Here is an 18,145-nt window from a genome sequence, read left to right as displayed (position 1 = left end):
CCCAGCACCTTGCACCTGGACTTGTTTAACTTTATGAGGTTCTTGTGGACTCACTTATTGAGCTTTTCCAGGCTGCCCTGGATAGTATCCCTTCCTTCTCTTGTTTGGAGAATATGTCAGAGGTGTTACAGAAATCCAGATGTCATTTTAAGGTTTTGACTGGAAAAGTCCTTTACTATTGAGTCCAGATGTTTACCAGCACTGTCATGTCCATGATTAAATCATGTCTCTAAGTGCCACATTTATATGACTTCTAGATACTTCCAGATATGGTGAGAACCACCTTCCACTTTCCTGTACAGCTTATTTCAATGTTTGACAACCCTTTGGAGTTGTTTTTTTTTTTTTTTTTTTCCTAATAGTCCATCTAAACTTCCCCTGGCAAAATTTGAAGCCATTTCTTCTACTCCTATCAGTTGGTACTTGGGAGAAGAGACTGACAGTGAACTTGTTCACAAGTTGTTATTTTTTTGAATAAGTTATGAGCTGGAACTGTCTCTTCTTGCACTACATTCATGTAACTATAGACAATGTGCTTAGTTAAGATACAACCACTTCTCAGCTGAGATGTAAAAATGGGGCATGCAAACATTCTTAACCTATTTCTGTTGGAAAGTATACTGATTAGCTTGAATTGTTTTCATATTTTATATAATTCTGATGTCAGAAAAGGAATTACTTTTTAACTAAATATTAAATTAATGGAGAGGGCCATTAATTAATATCAGGCTAACAGAATGATACGTGATTTAACTTTTAACAATGTTAAGATGTAAAAGTTAAAACATTCCTACACCTTTGTTATGACGGTTGTGCTGTCACACCCTGTAATATTTTAACAGAGGATCAAGATGCTACAATTTATATGTTAAATGGAGGAGTCCTGAATAGTTGGAATTATTTTTCACAGATCAAAAAAGAGAGAAATAGCAAATCCTGTTGTTTATTGCACAAAGTGGATTAACAGCATGAGTATATCATATGAACAAAAAGACCCAGAGAACAATTACTTAAGTTTCTGTTATAAAGTGTCATTTTAATGAAATCTAGAGTAAAAATCTCAAGACTTAGTCATCATGATATCTGAGAATCTCATTAAAAGATGGTATAGAAGAAGGAAACATATCAGACTTGTTATGAAAAAGTACTTCTTACAGATAGTAATGCATATATATCACTATGCAAAAAAAAAAACATGCTACAGACTTAATAATAAACACCCAATTAGAAAAAAATCTGTGTGAATTCAATGGGTTTTGAAGCCAGGATGATTCTAATTTATTTGACATTTATAACTAATGAAAACTAACTCCACTGTTTGTCTTTTCTCTGAGAGGATATTTCTACAATATTTCATTCAAGTAGTTAGCAGCTTCAGTAACTTATATTACTAAAGTTCCTGAAAGATACTAAATGTATTATCTACCATTTCAAACACTGGAATTGTTCATAAAATTATACAAATTGTTTAATTTTTATCTTACATAAGTTTCTGTGAGATATAAAACATTAATAGTTAATGTCTGAAAATGTCAGTGGGAAAATGCAGTGGCTGCTTTGCTGAGGTCAGATTTGCACTCCCTGCCCCCAAAAGAAGGGGAGGAGAGTTTTTTGTGTGGTGGTGAAAGCTCTGAACTGCATCAGACAGAGCAGTTGAACACCCACCACCAGAGGACACCAGCTGGGTTTTGATCCAGATAAGGGGGAAGGCAAATAAGAAGCAGTCCCTGCTGAGGCACCACAGCACTTTTAATCACACCAATGTCCTCCCTTACACACAACTGGCTCAGGTGTAAAGCTCCCTGAGGAGGGATTGGGACATTCTAATCTACTGCAAGAGAACTACTGAAAAGAACCTGAATTACCTTTGCCTTCAGGGGCAGGTCTTATCAGCTTTAGAAGTGGAATTCCTTATTCTCCAGTGGTCTTAATGAATTAAGAGGTTGTCACCTGTGCTGTTTTACTCTTTCTTCTTAAAGCTTTCAATATTCGAGGACAGTTATGGTCTGTGTCACATTGCAGCTCAGTAAAATTTTCATTCCATTTAAGTGGCAAGGTTTTGAGGATTTTGGAGTTGCAGGGGTATCCTCTGTGGATAGAAACAGAGGCAGCCAATGCAGAACACTGTTGCAGCAGACTGCAGAGCAGACAAATCCCTGGTCCTTGCTAAGCACATTGGCCATGATGATGGTGATGGTGCCTCTGTGATAACATTTCTAAAAATGAGTTAAAAATATCCTGCAGACAAATTATAATTAAGAGGAGTGAGAAAATGTAAAAGAGGAGTGAGAAAATGTGAAAGAGGTTGCAAGGTCAGGGAATGAGGTGGAGGAGGAGATGTTCCAAGTGCCAGAGAAGAAATCCCTGGCAGCCCCTAGAAAAGACCATGGTGATGCAAGTTGTTTCCCTGCAGACCATGGTGGCCCACAAGGAAGTACATATTCACCTTCAGCCCATGAAGGGCTCCATTCCATAGCAGGAGTGTGCCTGAAGGAGCCTTTGTAAAAAGCTCATGCTGCACCACATTGCTACCGGGAGCTGAAGCCTATGGAAAAGATTCCACACACAAACAAGGCTTCTCACAGAAGTTGTGGCTGGTGGAGGATCCTTCCTAGAACAGTCAATTTCCGAAGGACTCTTCTCTCTGGAGAGAATTCACCCTGGAGCAGCTCTGTAAGAATGGTATTCTGTGGTGAAGATATCCCCATGCTGAAGTGCGCGAACGATGCAAAGAAGAAGGAGTGACAAAGATAAAGTACTATGGATTAATCTCCATTCCTGCACCAGTCAGAGAGGAGGTAGAAAGATTGGGAATGGAGAAATGAAGCTGAGCCTGCAAAGAAGAGGGGAAGGCAGGGGGAATGGGGAGAGAGGGGTAGGTTTTCTAGTTTTGTCTTCACCCATCACTATTCTATTCCGTCTTAAATTTTTCATATGTAAAACCAATCTTTCCCAAGTTGAATCTGTTTTGCCTGTGATTGATTTTAACTGGTAGGTAAACTCCCTGTGTTTTTATGAGTATAAAAAATTCAGCCTATGAGTTTTTATACTTTTATTTCTCTGTCCTCTTGAGGAGAGGGAGTCACAGAATGCCTGCGTGGACATCAGTCATATTGATCAGATCAACCCACAGAATGCTGTAGATTAACTTGGAAGAAACTTCCACCTTTGGAAAAATTCCAGGGTTGCTTCCCCCCACTATATGAAGCAGCAGTGGAAAAGAATCAGAGAGCAGATTACATTCCCAATACAAAAAGTAATCAAACATACCCATCTCCTTGCTAGAGGGAAAACTACCACAGGAAGGTAAGAGGAAGACTAATGTTCTAATTTGACAGAATTTGTTATAGTGAATCATAATAATCATTTGCTTTTCAACTGCAAACATGGTTATTACCATGATAGTTGCAACACAGAAAAGGTGACAGAGGAAGTTTAAAGTCCATGCCAAGGCTTACCCTATCTTTGTAAATATATACACATAATATATAGTTTGTAGGCAGAATTTCTAACACTGTCATGCATGCCTTTGAATGTGGTTTTGTCTATACTGAAATGAAGCGTAAAGATGTCCATATAAATATATGAAATATACATATATACCATTTTACCATTTGCATCTACCATTTGTACATTTAGTTTCATTTATGTTTTAAGCTAGCTCAACAGCAGTAGAGAAGTATGTTATTCTCAAAATTCTTTTTGATCTTTGAACATGCCTCATTAAAGAGAGAAACCTGTAATACTGAACTCTGTTAGTGCTAGGCATATGTTCATGATGAATGGCTATTTGATATGATGACTAGCATTATCTTATTATAATCTATGCCTAATCAGCCTTACAATTTAAATGTAGCAACGTAGTAGTAAAGTAGTGAAGTAAACTAATTGTCAAGGGTATCAACAGTGTCAGATCCTACCCTCAAGTTTCTGGAAACATCAGTTGAATATTATTCAACTGTCTGAAATATAAATAATTGAAAATAATATTGTTGTTCAATACTTCAGTATTTCAGTATGTTCTGTACTTCATACATAACATCTTATGCATTAATGTCTTACAATGTCTTATAGCCTTGATCTTAACTTTCACAATTAAGAGGGATATTTAATAATGTTTTTAACATATATATTTCCCTGAATTAATAGGTTTTAGCCAAAAATTTTGCATTGCAATATCAAGAATGGGGCTATTATTATTATTGTTACTATTGTAATGGTTATGATTATTATTACTACTATTATCATCATCATCATCATTATTATTATATAGCTTCAGCTTATTTCAGGAAGTTATTTTCACTCACAAAACTTTGGAAGATTGAATCTGCTATGAAAAATGTGAAATTTCACTTGTCAAGCTACAGCGATTGCAAAGGACATTTTAAAGGTGATTTTATTACAAGAACATATATTAGAAGATTTCCATTCTACCGCCTGCCTTTTTGTAGGAAGAAGGAATGGGGTATTATTCAATTGATGGGGACAGCTCATCTGAAGCTGCTAAAATGTATCATTTTCAATGTTCATTTAGAGAGTCCTTAAAATGCATACTGTTTATTTGACAGACCATGAGATTTAGTTCACAGCCACTTTAGGAGCTTTATATCTCGATGTACACTGGCTGCTCAGTATTGACAGTCTGTGTTGAACTGTCCTCAGCTAGAATAGCACCATCAAGCTGCATAACACTGAGGACAGGCAGTCACTTGTTCATTCCCCTCTCTTCAGAGGATGATACTCTTGTAGTCTCAAATGTGTGCAAATATGTGTTTTCCTCATGGTGCCACAATAGATCAGCCAATAAGAAGAGAAAAGCAAACTCTCATAAAACTTGAACTACAAAATAATGGAATTAGAAAGAAAGTCAAAGTGCCATTTTAATTTGACAAAATCCTCAGACAATCAAGTACACCTTGAACCAATGTTATGTACAGAAATGTTTGTGAAAAATAGTGGAACATTTTAAATATGCCTATGGTGGTATAGAAATCTAATGCAACAAGACACTCTGAGAAAAAGCAGGAGTAAGAAATCACCTTTATATCAATTTTTACGCAACCATACTTTGCATAGCAAAGGGTTTGGAACTAGAAGGAATTACTCAAATAACTTGGCATTTCCTTTCATACTGTGATCCATCTTTTTGTTTCTTCTTCTAATTTTACTCTTTCCAATTTTTCTGTCTCTGTGAAGTGGTGAACATTCAAAAGGGTTTACAGATTTTAAAAAATACTTTTAAAATGTTAAAAGAATGTTAAGATTCAGGGCCTTGATTGCTAGCCTGATCTAGATTGGATGTTTTCTGCTTTTCAGCTGCATCTTGACTTGTGACAGGGAAGACTTTATTGAAGAAGACACAGTGTTATGAGGATATAGCTTCTTTTGCCAGCAACTGGACACTTGTGCTGACACACTCAAGATGTCCCTAAGCCTTTCTCCATACTTGTCTTTGCCTCATCCTTTTGTAAGATCCTCTGTAATGAAACAATTTTTGTAACTTTCCCTAGGACCTCATTTTTTTTTATTAGGGAGCATGGTAGTGTTTGGTACATTTGATTTCCTTTGTCAGCCTGCTGAAATTGCTAGACAATTGAAATTTATTGATTGATGAGGTGATAAAATGATGACTAGAAGGATAAAACCTGAGAGATAGTAGCTGAGTTAGAGAAATAAAGTTCAGAAGTGACTTTGTTTTTAATTGAAACATAAATTTGAGAAACAGGATTATGAGATTTCATTTCTACAAATGCTTATGGTTGTGAGTTTGAAGAGGCAAAAGCTCTCTATATTGACCCTTTCTGGGCTGATATGACCCATTGTGTAAAGGTCTATTTAAGTAATCTAAGGGCAGTAAAGACAGTGGGGAGGACCAGCTATAATGCAAAGCAGAGAATTGGACAGCTCCAATATGCACCACAGATAACAAAATTTTCTTACATCATAAACTATCAGATGCAGAAAAATCTGTTAAAAGACTGAAATGGGATAAGAGAGTAGAAAATGAAAAAAAAAAAAAAAAAAAAGAAGAGGAAGAAATCATCCTTGATTTCCCAGTGAGATAGTATATTACTGAAGGGATCAGTATACTGTCAATCACAGTCCTACAATGTTTACACAGGAAAAGCAAGACTTTTTCTCAGAAGTTTATTAACTAAATTTTCCATGATTTAAAGATGCAAAGAGATTTGATCTATAAGAATTAAAAAAAATATGATGGTTATATTAAAATTGATCACCTGGCCTCAAAGGGAAAGGGAAGAAGATTTATAGAAACTTGTTTTCTTTCAGGAATTGTTTATCATTATAGCTTCAAAAATCTAAAGATGTAACAATAAAAAAGACAAAACTAAAAATGCAAAGGATTAAAGGTTCATTTTGTTTGCTTTCTGGTTCTTAAAAGACATGATCTTTTCTACCACATTTTTCTACCACTGAAAAACACAGAATATCTTGGATTTAAATGAACACTATCTTTTCAAGTATTTACATGGCTTAGGACCCTTTTATTCCAAGAAGACAAGAGCCTCATTAAAAATACCACATTAAAAAAAAAAAAATTGAATGAAGAAAAATCAAAGAGAAACAAATTCATAGTAACAGGTCTGAGTATGTCAAGCTCAGAATATCCTCTGTAAATCACTGGAGCAGTCAAAAACTTGATCAGCTCATCCCTGAACTCCTAGATATGCTCATTTCTTACTTTATTTTGCAAGCTGACCACTGTAAACAGCCCTAGATTAACTTGGAGTAATGAGTCTATTGCCCATGCATAGTAGCCCCAAAGGAAGGATGTGGTATTGTTATCAGCCACTCAAAGCCTCCAAATCTAAAACACGTAACTGCCCCCAGGCCTTTTCAGAAAGCACAGTACAGTTAGCTAGTTTACACAGCATATCCAGCTTTTGTTGTGAATGGCAAATGTAAAGTTTTCATGATATGAACTCATCAAATTTTGGAACACTTTCATTTTTCATTGATACTCATGTAAATATCCTGAATTTCCCATGTGTATTTGCATTGCATTTAAATTTCTGATGTGCAGAAACTTTAAAAGGTAAATACTATTTGTTGAAAACAGAGTAATGAAAAGTATAAACTTGGTGGAATCATTTTATAAGCATGTCCTAAGAGGCTAAAAACAGTGTTGAAATATCCTGACAGACTTTACTTCTTATACATTAACAATGCTGACATTAAGTCAAAGTAAAAAAAAAACAAAACAAAACAAACCAGAAAGCACGATTTCCCTGCAAAAAGTCCCACAAAATGTAAATCTGTAAAAAATAATGCCTTATTTTTACTGTTTGAAGAATTGTTTTAAGCTTCAATGTACCAAAAAAGAGATTCTTACAAAAATATTTCAGTTGCTCATTGGATGACCAAGGCTACCCTGTTCTCCCTCCAGTCATTAAAAGAGCACTGGGCATTGATAGGGTACCAATTGCCTTGTGCCATACTGCCACCATGCAAAATTTGAGGGGAAAATAGGAAGATCTTGATTTGGCACTTAATTTTCTTGGAGTTTTTTCTAAGTTCATTGGCAAGTAAAGCAATTTAAGACTTATGAGAAAGGATTCCTACCACCAGTTATTTGTAGACCTCCTAATTTTTGGCCCATTTTTTCAGCCAGAAGAGTATCATGTTAAGCAAAGTTTATCCTTTGATGCAAATGGTGAAAAGTTTGAACCCTTATTGAGACAAAAAATGTAGTAACAGTTTAAGTATACTCAGTTTTTACAGTACAGGCCACAAAAGGCTACTACAAATGAGGGACAGCAAAGAGAAAAAGTCATATTTTCTGAAGGGCAAAATAAGAATTTCGTGTGCCTTTTGTTTCTTCTGTTCCACATACAACACAGATTGAAAGCTTTGGCTTCTATCACTATTGACTCTTATTTTATAGCTAACCTTTCAATTAAAAGTTACAAACAATTTCTTTTAAAAATGGATAAAAACCTTAGTCATAAGGAGATCAATATTAGTGAAGCATAAACAATCCTGATGCAACAGTGACTCCAACTTCCCATTAATATCATCAGAATAAAGCTACCATGAGAAATATAGACACCTGAAAAGAACATCTTACAAGGCTGTAGATTTCTCTAGGAAAATAAAGTGAAACTAGAAACACAATCCAATATATAATGTTATTTTAAACACTTTTCTTCTCACTATATATCAGAGTGAAAATTCCCCAGTTGTGATGGAGATAATGAGTTGCAACCTTTTGTTTATGAATGATTAGTCATTTTTCAGCCATTTGTCCACTTTTTTCCCTTTTTAAAAAAGTTTTACAATGTTAAAACCACAATCTGTTAAAAATCTATTAATTAAATTACTAGTTTTGAATTCAGTTGCAGCAGTAGGTGGTCAATATGCACTTTTCCCAAAGGTTACAAAAAGAATTCTGTTGCAAATTCTTCTGAAAACAGGCAGAATACAATGGTTGTGCAGCTATGAAATAGATATAGATGTAGCTGGTCTTCATCTATCTGAGTGTACTCCAAACCTAGAAGTCTGGAGAAATTAATGTGAAGATGGTTTCTCTGTACTTCTGTTTGGGCTGTCTTTTACCCATGAGGTAATTTCTGGAGATTGTACAGTAAAGATCACAAGGTACAGTGTCACCTGAACACTGCCCTACTGTTTCCTGAGACAAAATGTGTGTTTGTATGGTACAACTCACATTGGCATAAGCTTGGAATTTGTTCAGCAGTATTTACAGCTGCCCTAGATATACTACAGGACAGTATTTAAAGATTTGGTAAATAAAATATCACTCATTCTATACCAAGGAGAAAATCACCAATAATCTGGTACATAAGTCTCATTTTAGCACATTGTCTTGATTCTTAGATTTAATTTTTACCAGAGTTCCATGTTCCTGCACAGTTTTCAAGATTCTGACTTGAAAAGATAGAAGCTACAGCAACAAATGGAAAAAAGATACAAAACTATTCATAATCTTCTCCCTCACTTGTGAAACATCCATCAAAATCAGATAAAACAGACTGACTTTTGGTACTGTTTAGTGTGTCCTTACCACATTGCCTTATGTTAGGTCAATTGCTTTCTGCAGGTTGCTCTAAAGAATGAAATGGATTGTTTAAACAGGAGTCTTAGAGATGAAAGAGAATTCTCAGTATCAAATAATAAAATAAATATTATGGTAAAATAAGCAGGCAATCACCCTAAAGTTCATACACATTTTATTGAAATAACTTTCATACATGACACTAATATCTGTAAACCTAATTATTTACATTTTTTTCATTGTTCTGACAGTGGTTATATGCTATTGGGTGTAGATATTCTTCTTGCTATCACAATGTAAAGAAATAACTTTTGTCCAAAGAAATGTTTTCTCTAAAGAAAACAATGTTCTGCACAAATAAAGAGCTGCTGAGAACTAAAATTGCAATTGTCATTTGCATTTGTGATTGTGAAACAGATTTTTTTTGGATTGAGGGAGCAGTGAGATAGAACTTGCAATTGAAAAAGCCTGAAAACTGTTGATAAAAAAAAAAACAAACAAACCATTTCAGTAGACTTACCTGTTTAACTCTTAAAAGTCCAACACTTCCTCTTTACCCCACAAATCTTTTAGCCAGGGTGAAGTCAAAATACAGCACTTGATCATAATAATCCCAGCCTCTCATGGACAACAGCATCTCTCATGGCACCATACTCAGAATGCTTGAAACAGACCTGGAAAACACAAATATTCTTACATTTTTATAGAAATATATTCAACCATGTCTTAGTATAAGGAAACACAAGCACTTAATCAATGACTACATTATAAAGTAGTATAAAACCATGAACATCACACGGTAAACAAGATGGCGACTGAAAAGCTCATGTTCCAGAAAATATATTTTAGCTGAGTATAAACAATTCTGTTGCACTTATTGGCCCACTGAAACTGTCAGAAATAAGAAAGAGTATTTATATTTTTAAAATAAATTTCAGATTTTCTGACATAGACCTGTCTTTTCTCATTTGAATTTCAAAATTAATATCTTCTGCTGAACTAAACTGAATTTTGTCTGAGAAAGGTCATGAAAAAGTTTCAATACAATTATAGTTATTTGTTCCATGACAGTTTTTCTTAGTATAATTTTGTTCAATAACTTTAATGGAAAACTGTAACATCCAACTGTATGATGCAATGCAGACCCATACCAACAGCACACTCTTTGCTTTATTAAGTAAAGAATTCAGGTGGCATATTGAAAGATGGTTGTAATATTTATCTAGAACTCTGCTTCTGTATACTTGTAATATTTCTTGAAAAAATTTGCTACCGTTGTAAGTACCTGTCAGTAATTCACAGAATCACTGAATCACTTCTGCTGAAGGAACTAATGAGGAATTCCCTCTGGAAAAATGCTTTTGGAGTCACCAGAGTCAGTCAGTACTGGACACTTTTTAAACACCACCTACTAAGGGCACAGTAACAGGCAATTCCAAAATGTCGGAAGTCAAACAAGCAGGATAAAATGCCAGCCTGCCTGACAGAGATCTTCTTTGGGAGATAAGGCAAGAAAAAAGAAGGTGTATGTGGCAGCAACATCAGGTGACGTGGGAGGAATACAGAAAAAATGCTTACCACTGTAGGGAGAAAATTAATTCAAAAATAGTTATAGAGCGAGGTTATTTCATCAAAAAGCCTCTCTTGATGATTTTTCGAATGATCTTGGGAATCTGGAGAGGTCCCAGCTGACAGGAATCTGAGGAATGTTGTTCTAATTTTTAAAAGGGATACAAAATGAGCCTGGAAAATACAGGCCTGTCAATCTTACTTCACTGCTTGGTAAGGTTATAGAGAAGATTATTCTGGGAGAAATTGAAAAACTGAATGACACCTGAATGACAGCACAGTCACCAGCATGGCTTCTTGAGGGGAAAGTCCTTCTTGTCAAACCTTTTTTTCTTTTTATGACAAGGTATCCCACCTAGCTGATCAAGGGAAGTGGGTTGATACAATCTTTTTGAATTTCAATAAAGCTTTTGTGTCTCACAAAAATCTCCCAGCATCCAGCTGGACAAAATACCCAGCACACAGCTGGATAAACACATCATGAGATGAGTGAACAATCACAGGTCTGTTTGTCTTGCTCACAGGTCACTCACAAAGGGTTGCAGTGAATATGGTGGCATCAGACTGAGAAACTGTCAATGGTGGCCATTTTAGGTTGGATATCAGGAAAAGGTTCTTCACCCAGAGGGTGTTTGGCCATAGGAACAGGCTCCTCAGGGAAGTGGTGAGAGCACCAGGCCTGACAGAGCTCAAGAAGCATTTATACAATGTTCTTAGGCACATGGTGTGTCTCTTGGGGATGTCCTGTGCAGGGCCAGGAGCTGGACTTTAAGAATTTTTGTGGGTCCCTTCCAACCCAGCATATTCTGTTATTTTTGGATTTATATTGGAAAAACTCTAAGATCATTGAATTCAAACTTTGACTGATCTAGACCATACCTCTAAGTATCATGTCCAGTCATTCCTAGAATGCCTGCAGGAATGGTGGCTCCACCACCACCCCAGGCAGACAATTCCAATGTTTACCAACCCCTTCCATGCCATCCAACCTGAACCTTACCTGGAGCTATTCAAGGCTATGTCCTCTTGTCCCGTCACTAGTTTCCTTGGATAACAGGCCAAGCCCTATCTTTCCACTGTCTCCTTCATGTATTTTGTAGAGAACTGTAAGGTCTCTCCTCAGCTTTTGTTTCTCCCTAAACAACCCCTACCCTCTCAGTCACTTCTCACATGACTTAGAGTACAAGTAGACATTTCTGCTACATTCTAGTTTTTTTTTTTAGAGTCTAAGCTACAGTGCACCTACCTCTTTCACTAAAAGGATAAATAATTTAGATGAGATGAGTTTACTTAATAAAGCTATTTTACCATCTGTCGTCTGTTGCTGAAATGTTTAGACCAATGAACAAATATCATGGAGATTACCAAATGGCGCTCAGATAATGATAAATTCATCCAGCAGATACACTGATTTATGCTTCCCTTAAGCTGCCCAAGCTGTTATTTCAGTCCATTTCGAAGTTTAAAGAGCACTGCTTCTAAACACCTCAAAAATTCTACATGTTCTTCTTCCAAAAGTGATGGATATGGTTTTTAATAGAGAGCAGGAAAACATGTTCACAGAGGTGTTAGTTCAATGCATATGTATGTAAGATAAAAAGAAAACATGCTATCCACATTGAGAAATATCTGAAAGAAAATGACAATAAAATGAGCTTTGCAAAATTTTTCAGAAACTAACATATATATACATACATACATATATATATATAATATGGCTTCTAAACAAATTAAACATTTTAGCCTGCAACAACTGAAGTAAAATGAGTGTATCAAAAGCAAAACTGTTGTTCAGTCTTCATCAGTCATTAGCATATGTTCTAAAAGTTGCACAAAAAGAAAGTGTTTCTAAAAAAGGGACTAGATTGCACTTCACCCAGTATGGAAGTGAGAGTCGAGTGCATCTGAAGCATGATGCATTACCATGAAAAACAAAGTTTCTGAGCATAAAAAATTTGTTATCTATGACTTCAAAAGGAAGAGCAACCATATACATGGCTTTAGGAATGTACTGTACTAAATGACCAGGAATTACAGCCTTATCTTTCATCATGCACCAGGTGAGATGAATACAGAAGTTAAAGATTAGTGGAACATACTTTGAAAACAGGATATGTTGCATTGAAATGCTGATGGTTTTTTTCCATCTAATCCAGTGCAGACAGGTCAGTGACCAATTGATGCCTAGGTCTCCATTATCAAACACAAAACTGTATTTTACTGAAATTGAGGAAGGAACACACTAATATGTAGCATAATAAATTTATTACAGAACTCAAAATATATGGGAAAAGAGGCTTTTTCTTTGTTTGTAATTTTCATCGTAACACCTCCTGTGGAACAGCAAATTTTTTTCCAGAAGCGAAATATCATAGATACCTCAAGGAGTATAAACAAAAAGTAAATCTTTTGTGAGTATTGTCCAGAAATACACTGGAAAAATTTATTAAATTATTGTCATAAAATTCTCAGAATATGTTGGATTGTGTATTGTCAAAGTTAAATACTCTAAATAGTTATCTAAATTTGTGTGATAGTTTTGCAACTTACAATGAAAGAAATGAACTAAAATTTCAGATTTAGATGCATCAGGATTGTATGATCAACATTGATCTTTAATATAGGTGACAAAGACAAAAGGTAATACAATTGAGGGATAAATCAGCTGCATAAAGACTGAATCTCCAGAAATTAGAATTTGATAACTGCATAGACAGAGGGTATTCCTGGGTCAGAAAAACGAAAAATGGGCTGAAACAGTCAAAATGAGAACTGATGCCTGACCTTAACCACTTCTCTGAAGTGAAAGACAGCATGGGGAATAGAAATTTTCAATTCTCTTGAAGTTGCTAAATAAAGCTTAAAACTATCAATTAGATAAAACAATGTAAAAGTAGACACACAGGATGGCAAATGTAGCTGGCATCAGTTGATAACAGATAGTGAGGAACTTAAATGTTTTTGTGGCAAACTTCTGTAACAAGAAACAACAGTGTATGCCCTAAGAAAAGTTCAAGGCAGGGCCACTTACAGCTTTGGGGGTTCTCAGTGGATACAACCACTTATAGATAACCTTCTAAGACCACAAAAGGAGTTCTAGTAAGGAGGTGAGGAACCTAAGTAAGGGCCAGGAAAAAGTGATGTTTATCTATTAGCTAGGAAGTATGTTGTAATGAATGTGTATGATCCTGATGGAATGAATACCCCCTTGTAAAGTTTCATAATATGCATATGAGTAGAGAAAAATCCTCTAAATGTGTTCAGCACTGTAAAAAAAAGCCTGCTTTCTAATACCTCAAATTATGTTAGAAAGTTTATTCTCCAGACAATTTTGGTCTCAAAAGAAAAGGAAAACTACTTAAAATTAGACAAACCTAGAATAGAAAAAGTAGATGTGAATGGTAATTAACAAAGCGAGGGTAGATACTTGTATCTAAATATCAAGAGATGGAGTAGTAGGCAAAATTCCCACTAATATGCTAACCCAAACACATACACCTGTGCTAACAAATGGAGATCACCTGATAGTTCAGGATACCACAAAGGAAGGTTCCTCCTTCAGAAAGGTCCAAAGCCATCCTTCACTGGATTGGAGGGTAGAACAAGGGAAGAGAAAGACAGAGGGTGGAGTAGACTATGTGCAAGGCAAGCATTGGCTGAGAGGTGTCAAGAGATTTCAAGGATAAAAAGTGAAATATGTGGCCACAGGTGGCTTTACAAGATCTCCTATAAATAATTAAGCTCTGAAGACAGAACAGGAAAAAAAAAAGTGAATGAAAAGGTATGTTTTATCCCCTGTTCTGCTGTTTTGGGCTGGGATGGGGTTAGTTTTCTCCCTAGTAACTAGTATGGGGTTCTGTCTGCATTTGTTCTGGTATTGCTTACATAGGCGTATATTTGCTACTCCTGAGCAATGCTGTGACAGAAACAAGGCCTTTGCTGCTTCTGACCTATGTCACCAGTGAGGAGGTTGAGGGTTGAAAAAAGAACAGAAAGTTGGGAGATGACACAGCTGAGACATCTGACCCCCGATGACCCAAAGGATATCCCACACCATATGGCATCAGGCTCAGCATATAAATTTGGAGGGAAAAAGGAAGAGGAGGTGGCATTTCGAGTGACGGCATTTGTCTGCCCAATTCTACATTCGGCATGATGGAGCCCTGCTTTCTTGGAGATGGCTGAACAGCTGCCTGTAGATGGGAAGCAGTGAATGATTTCCTTGTTTTCCTTTGTTTTACCAATTGGACCATCTTCATCCTAATAAAAAAAAACATTACTCACATTTATCCTTCAGGAGGGAGAGAAGGAGTGGCTATATGGGGCTTAGTTGCCAGCCAAAGTTAAACTATGGTGTCTGACAATTATGTTTCATAGATCAGATCCCCCACAAAAATCAATGGAGCAACAAGATAACAACACAAAATCCAACAGGAATAAATGAAGAGCGGAGGTCTGTAGAGAAATCCCAAGGAAAAAATATTGAGCAACAAAGAGAAACAATGTAATGAGAATTCAGCAGGACTTACATGAATAAATAAAGAATCAACACAAAATGGGGAAGCGGGGAAACAAAACAGCAAACTATCTGTGATTGCACTGGTATGTGTATAGTGTCTGGTATTTCTAGAAAAAGCGACTCACCTAGCATAGGAGTCAAATTTTGTGCTCATATCCCATGTGCTGAAAATAGGCTATACCTTGACTACTCAATAATTATATATATATATATATATATATAAATTACAATTTTTCAAAAAAGGAAAGGTTGAACACTGATAACATCCACTGCTTGCCAGCAATTTTTGACTCAGAATGCAGGGCAGAGCTTTAGATCAGGAGAGCTCATAAATGAAATTTAGATCACTGTGAAGAGTAAAAGTGATAAAAAATGTATTATTTAGGAATTACTTTTCTTGTTATCTTCTAAAGAGTTCTTTTAGCAGACTCACTTGTGTGTACTGCCCCTTTTTCCCTTACTTTTTTGAGGAAAAGATGATTGATTTTCAAGGATCACCTCTGTCAGGCTTAGGGGTGTTCTGCCTCCACATACAGAAGTTAACAAGAGTTCACCTTCAGTAATTTCAAGATGACACAAAACAGGAAGGAATGGTTGCTAGATCACATGGATCTACTGCTATTTAGAGAGCATTAACTAGCCGGAGTACTGCGTCAACAGGAACTTCAAGCAATTCAGTAAAGGGAAATGCAAACCCCTGTATCTGAGGAGGAATAACACTTCCAGCATAAGTGTGTCATGGGGGTTGACTGGATGGAAACCAGATCTGCAGAGAAGAACCTGGAGTTCCTGGGAGACGAGGTGACAATACTCCAGCATGTTACCATTGCAGCAAAGAGGGTCTGCATTAGCAGAAGTGTTGTTTAAACATCAAAGCATCTGGTCCTTTCCCTCTGCTCACACCTGGTGAGACAGACAGGGGGCTGTGCACAGCTCTGCCCTCTCCAAAACAAATTATTACATGGACACACTAGAGCAACTTCAGATCTATTCTTTATCATATTTTTTTAATGGTGCTAATGGAATGAGAGTCACTCCTGTAACAGGAGATAAATATAACAGACCTGAGCTTGTCTTACATGAGGAGTGGGTGACAGTGGCTGGCACTCTCCAGCATGGAGTAAAAGGACTTGGGGGAATCTAATCAATATGTATATATATATCAGGAGCATCTGAAGAAGATGAAGTTAAACTCTTTGCACTACTGCCAGCTGGCAAGACAAGAGACAACTGCAAACTGAAAAAAATGAAATTCTGTCTAAACATAAGAAAATAATTTCAACTCTGATGTTGTTTGAACACTGGAGTAGGTTGCTCAGGAGAATGTGAGGTTACCATCCTTTGAGATACTCAAAATCTGATTGTACGTTGTCCTAAGTTACCTACTATAGTTGATACTGCTTTGAGAAGGGCACTGAACTAGACTATCTCCAGAGATGCTTACTGCCCTCATCCATTTTGTGATTCCATGAATTACTATAAAATGGTTGAAAGAATGAAAAAAAATCAACAGCTTCTGCTTACTTGACAGTACTTTGAAATGCATCAGTGCAATCTGTGTTATAACATATTCTTTTACAACTGTAAAAAAAGAGAAAAATTATTTTATATTTATTTTATTCTTTATTCTGCTAAGAGAGTGAGTTTAGTGCAAGAATATTAGCTGTGACTTTTGAAGTCAAAGCTATTCAACAAAACTGGCATTTAGATAAAAAATCTGCACAAGAAGGACATGCCACTATATCTAACCCTCAGAACCCTATTTAAGTAGACAGGTTTAATATTTAACATCAATTTCATTCTCTACTTGTTCATTTTAACCATTACTGCAGTCCAATTTTTGAAAGTGAACTGAGGTAATACTGGAGAGACAGAAAAGGAAAAGTCTGAAGAATACTTTTAAAAGCATAATGACAGAGAACAAACAACTAATTGTGTGATAATTAGTAGGGGCTAGCAAAACCAAAGAAGCAAGGCATGCAAAATAAACCTACATATTCTGTTGCATTTCCACCACTGTGAAAAAAAAATAAATGAGGTGGCTACATTTTGCACATTCTTTGTTCAGGGATGTTTCATGGAAGCAGAATCCAAATTTCCATATATGAGAGGCTTAATGATATTACTGGTGACAGCACTCTGCTATTTCTTTATACCTTGGGAGTTTAAACTGTGATCACTGGAGATTCCACTCAGGTTTGAGAATTACACTGCTAATTGCAGTTATTAGCATTTTGCTAGCCTTACTTAGCAATTTCATGACTATGTCTGGGTCTCAAAGAAGAAAGAAATGAGAGATGTGGAGAACTGCTCTTTGGCTCATTCTGTGTACACTCTGGGGAGATATTCATCTCTTCCAATATTCTTTATCATAATTTTTTCATAGTGCTAATGGAAAGAGAGTTACTCCTGTAACAGGAGTTTCATGCTGTATCTTACAGTATAAATGGTATGGACCATTAACTGACCCAAGGGTTTAATATTTAAATCAAGAGTGCAGACAAAGGGTGGGGAAAAAGCTGGCTGAGAGAAAAGAACATGGATGCAATATAATATCAGTTCTGATGACTTATTTTAAATGCTCGTTCTGAATTTTAAGACCTTTTGCTGGGTTTGTGAAAGAGTGATTTCAGAGGTAGCATAGCAACAAAATGAGAAGAAAGTTGAAAGGCACTTGGAACAAAGAGTGGGAACTTTTAGAATAGAAACTATTGTAATAGTACCATTCTAATCTCTTGTTACAAGTTTGGAGGTTCTTTTGGATCTATAGTGTACAGTGAGAAAGAATTCAATATAAAAAAGACCTCAACCATAATTCAGCAACATCCTGGATCCCAGAAAAATGACCAGTTTGTTTTCAATGGTTTTTTCAAGTTTGTTTCAAGGTTTTCAAGTGCATTCAAAGGATATTCAAAATCTTCTCTGTTCTCTAACACCATTGTAATCAGTCTGGAAAAGAAGAAGGAGGGAGGGAGGTAGGGGAGTAGCGAAGGCAGGCAGAAAGGCGGGCAGGCAGGGAG

The 18,145-nt window shown here is 36.1% G+C and overlaps 1 protein-coding gene across 3 annotated transcripts in view; it reads right to left on the bottom strand.

Moving 5' to 3' along the window:
- The window catches only part of LINGO2 (leucine rich repeat and Ig domain containing 2), a 485,670-nt gene that overhangs the window by 147,545 nt on the left and 319,980 nt on the right, over nt 1–18,145 (bottom strand). For all 3 annotated transcript variants that reach the window (XM_015653281.1, XM_033520445.1, XM_033520444.1), the window contains one exon: nt 9,558–9,711. The gene's annotated coding sequence lies outside the window, so the exon portion shown is untranslated. The remainder of the gene's footprint in view (nt 1–9,557; nt 9,712–18,145) is intronic.

This window comes from Parus major, chromosome Z, assembly GCF_001522545.3.
Source record: "Parus major isolate Abel chromosome Z, Parus_major1.1, whole genome shotgun sequence".
NCBI classification, from domain to species: domain Eukaryota; kingdom Metazoa; phylum Chordata; class Aves; order Passeriformes; family Paridae; genus Parus; species Parus major.
Note: the sequence above shows the minus strand (reverse complement) of the source record. Positions and strands in the feature narration are given on the sequence as shown.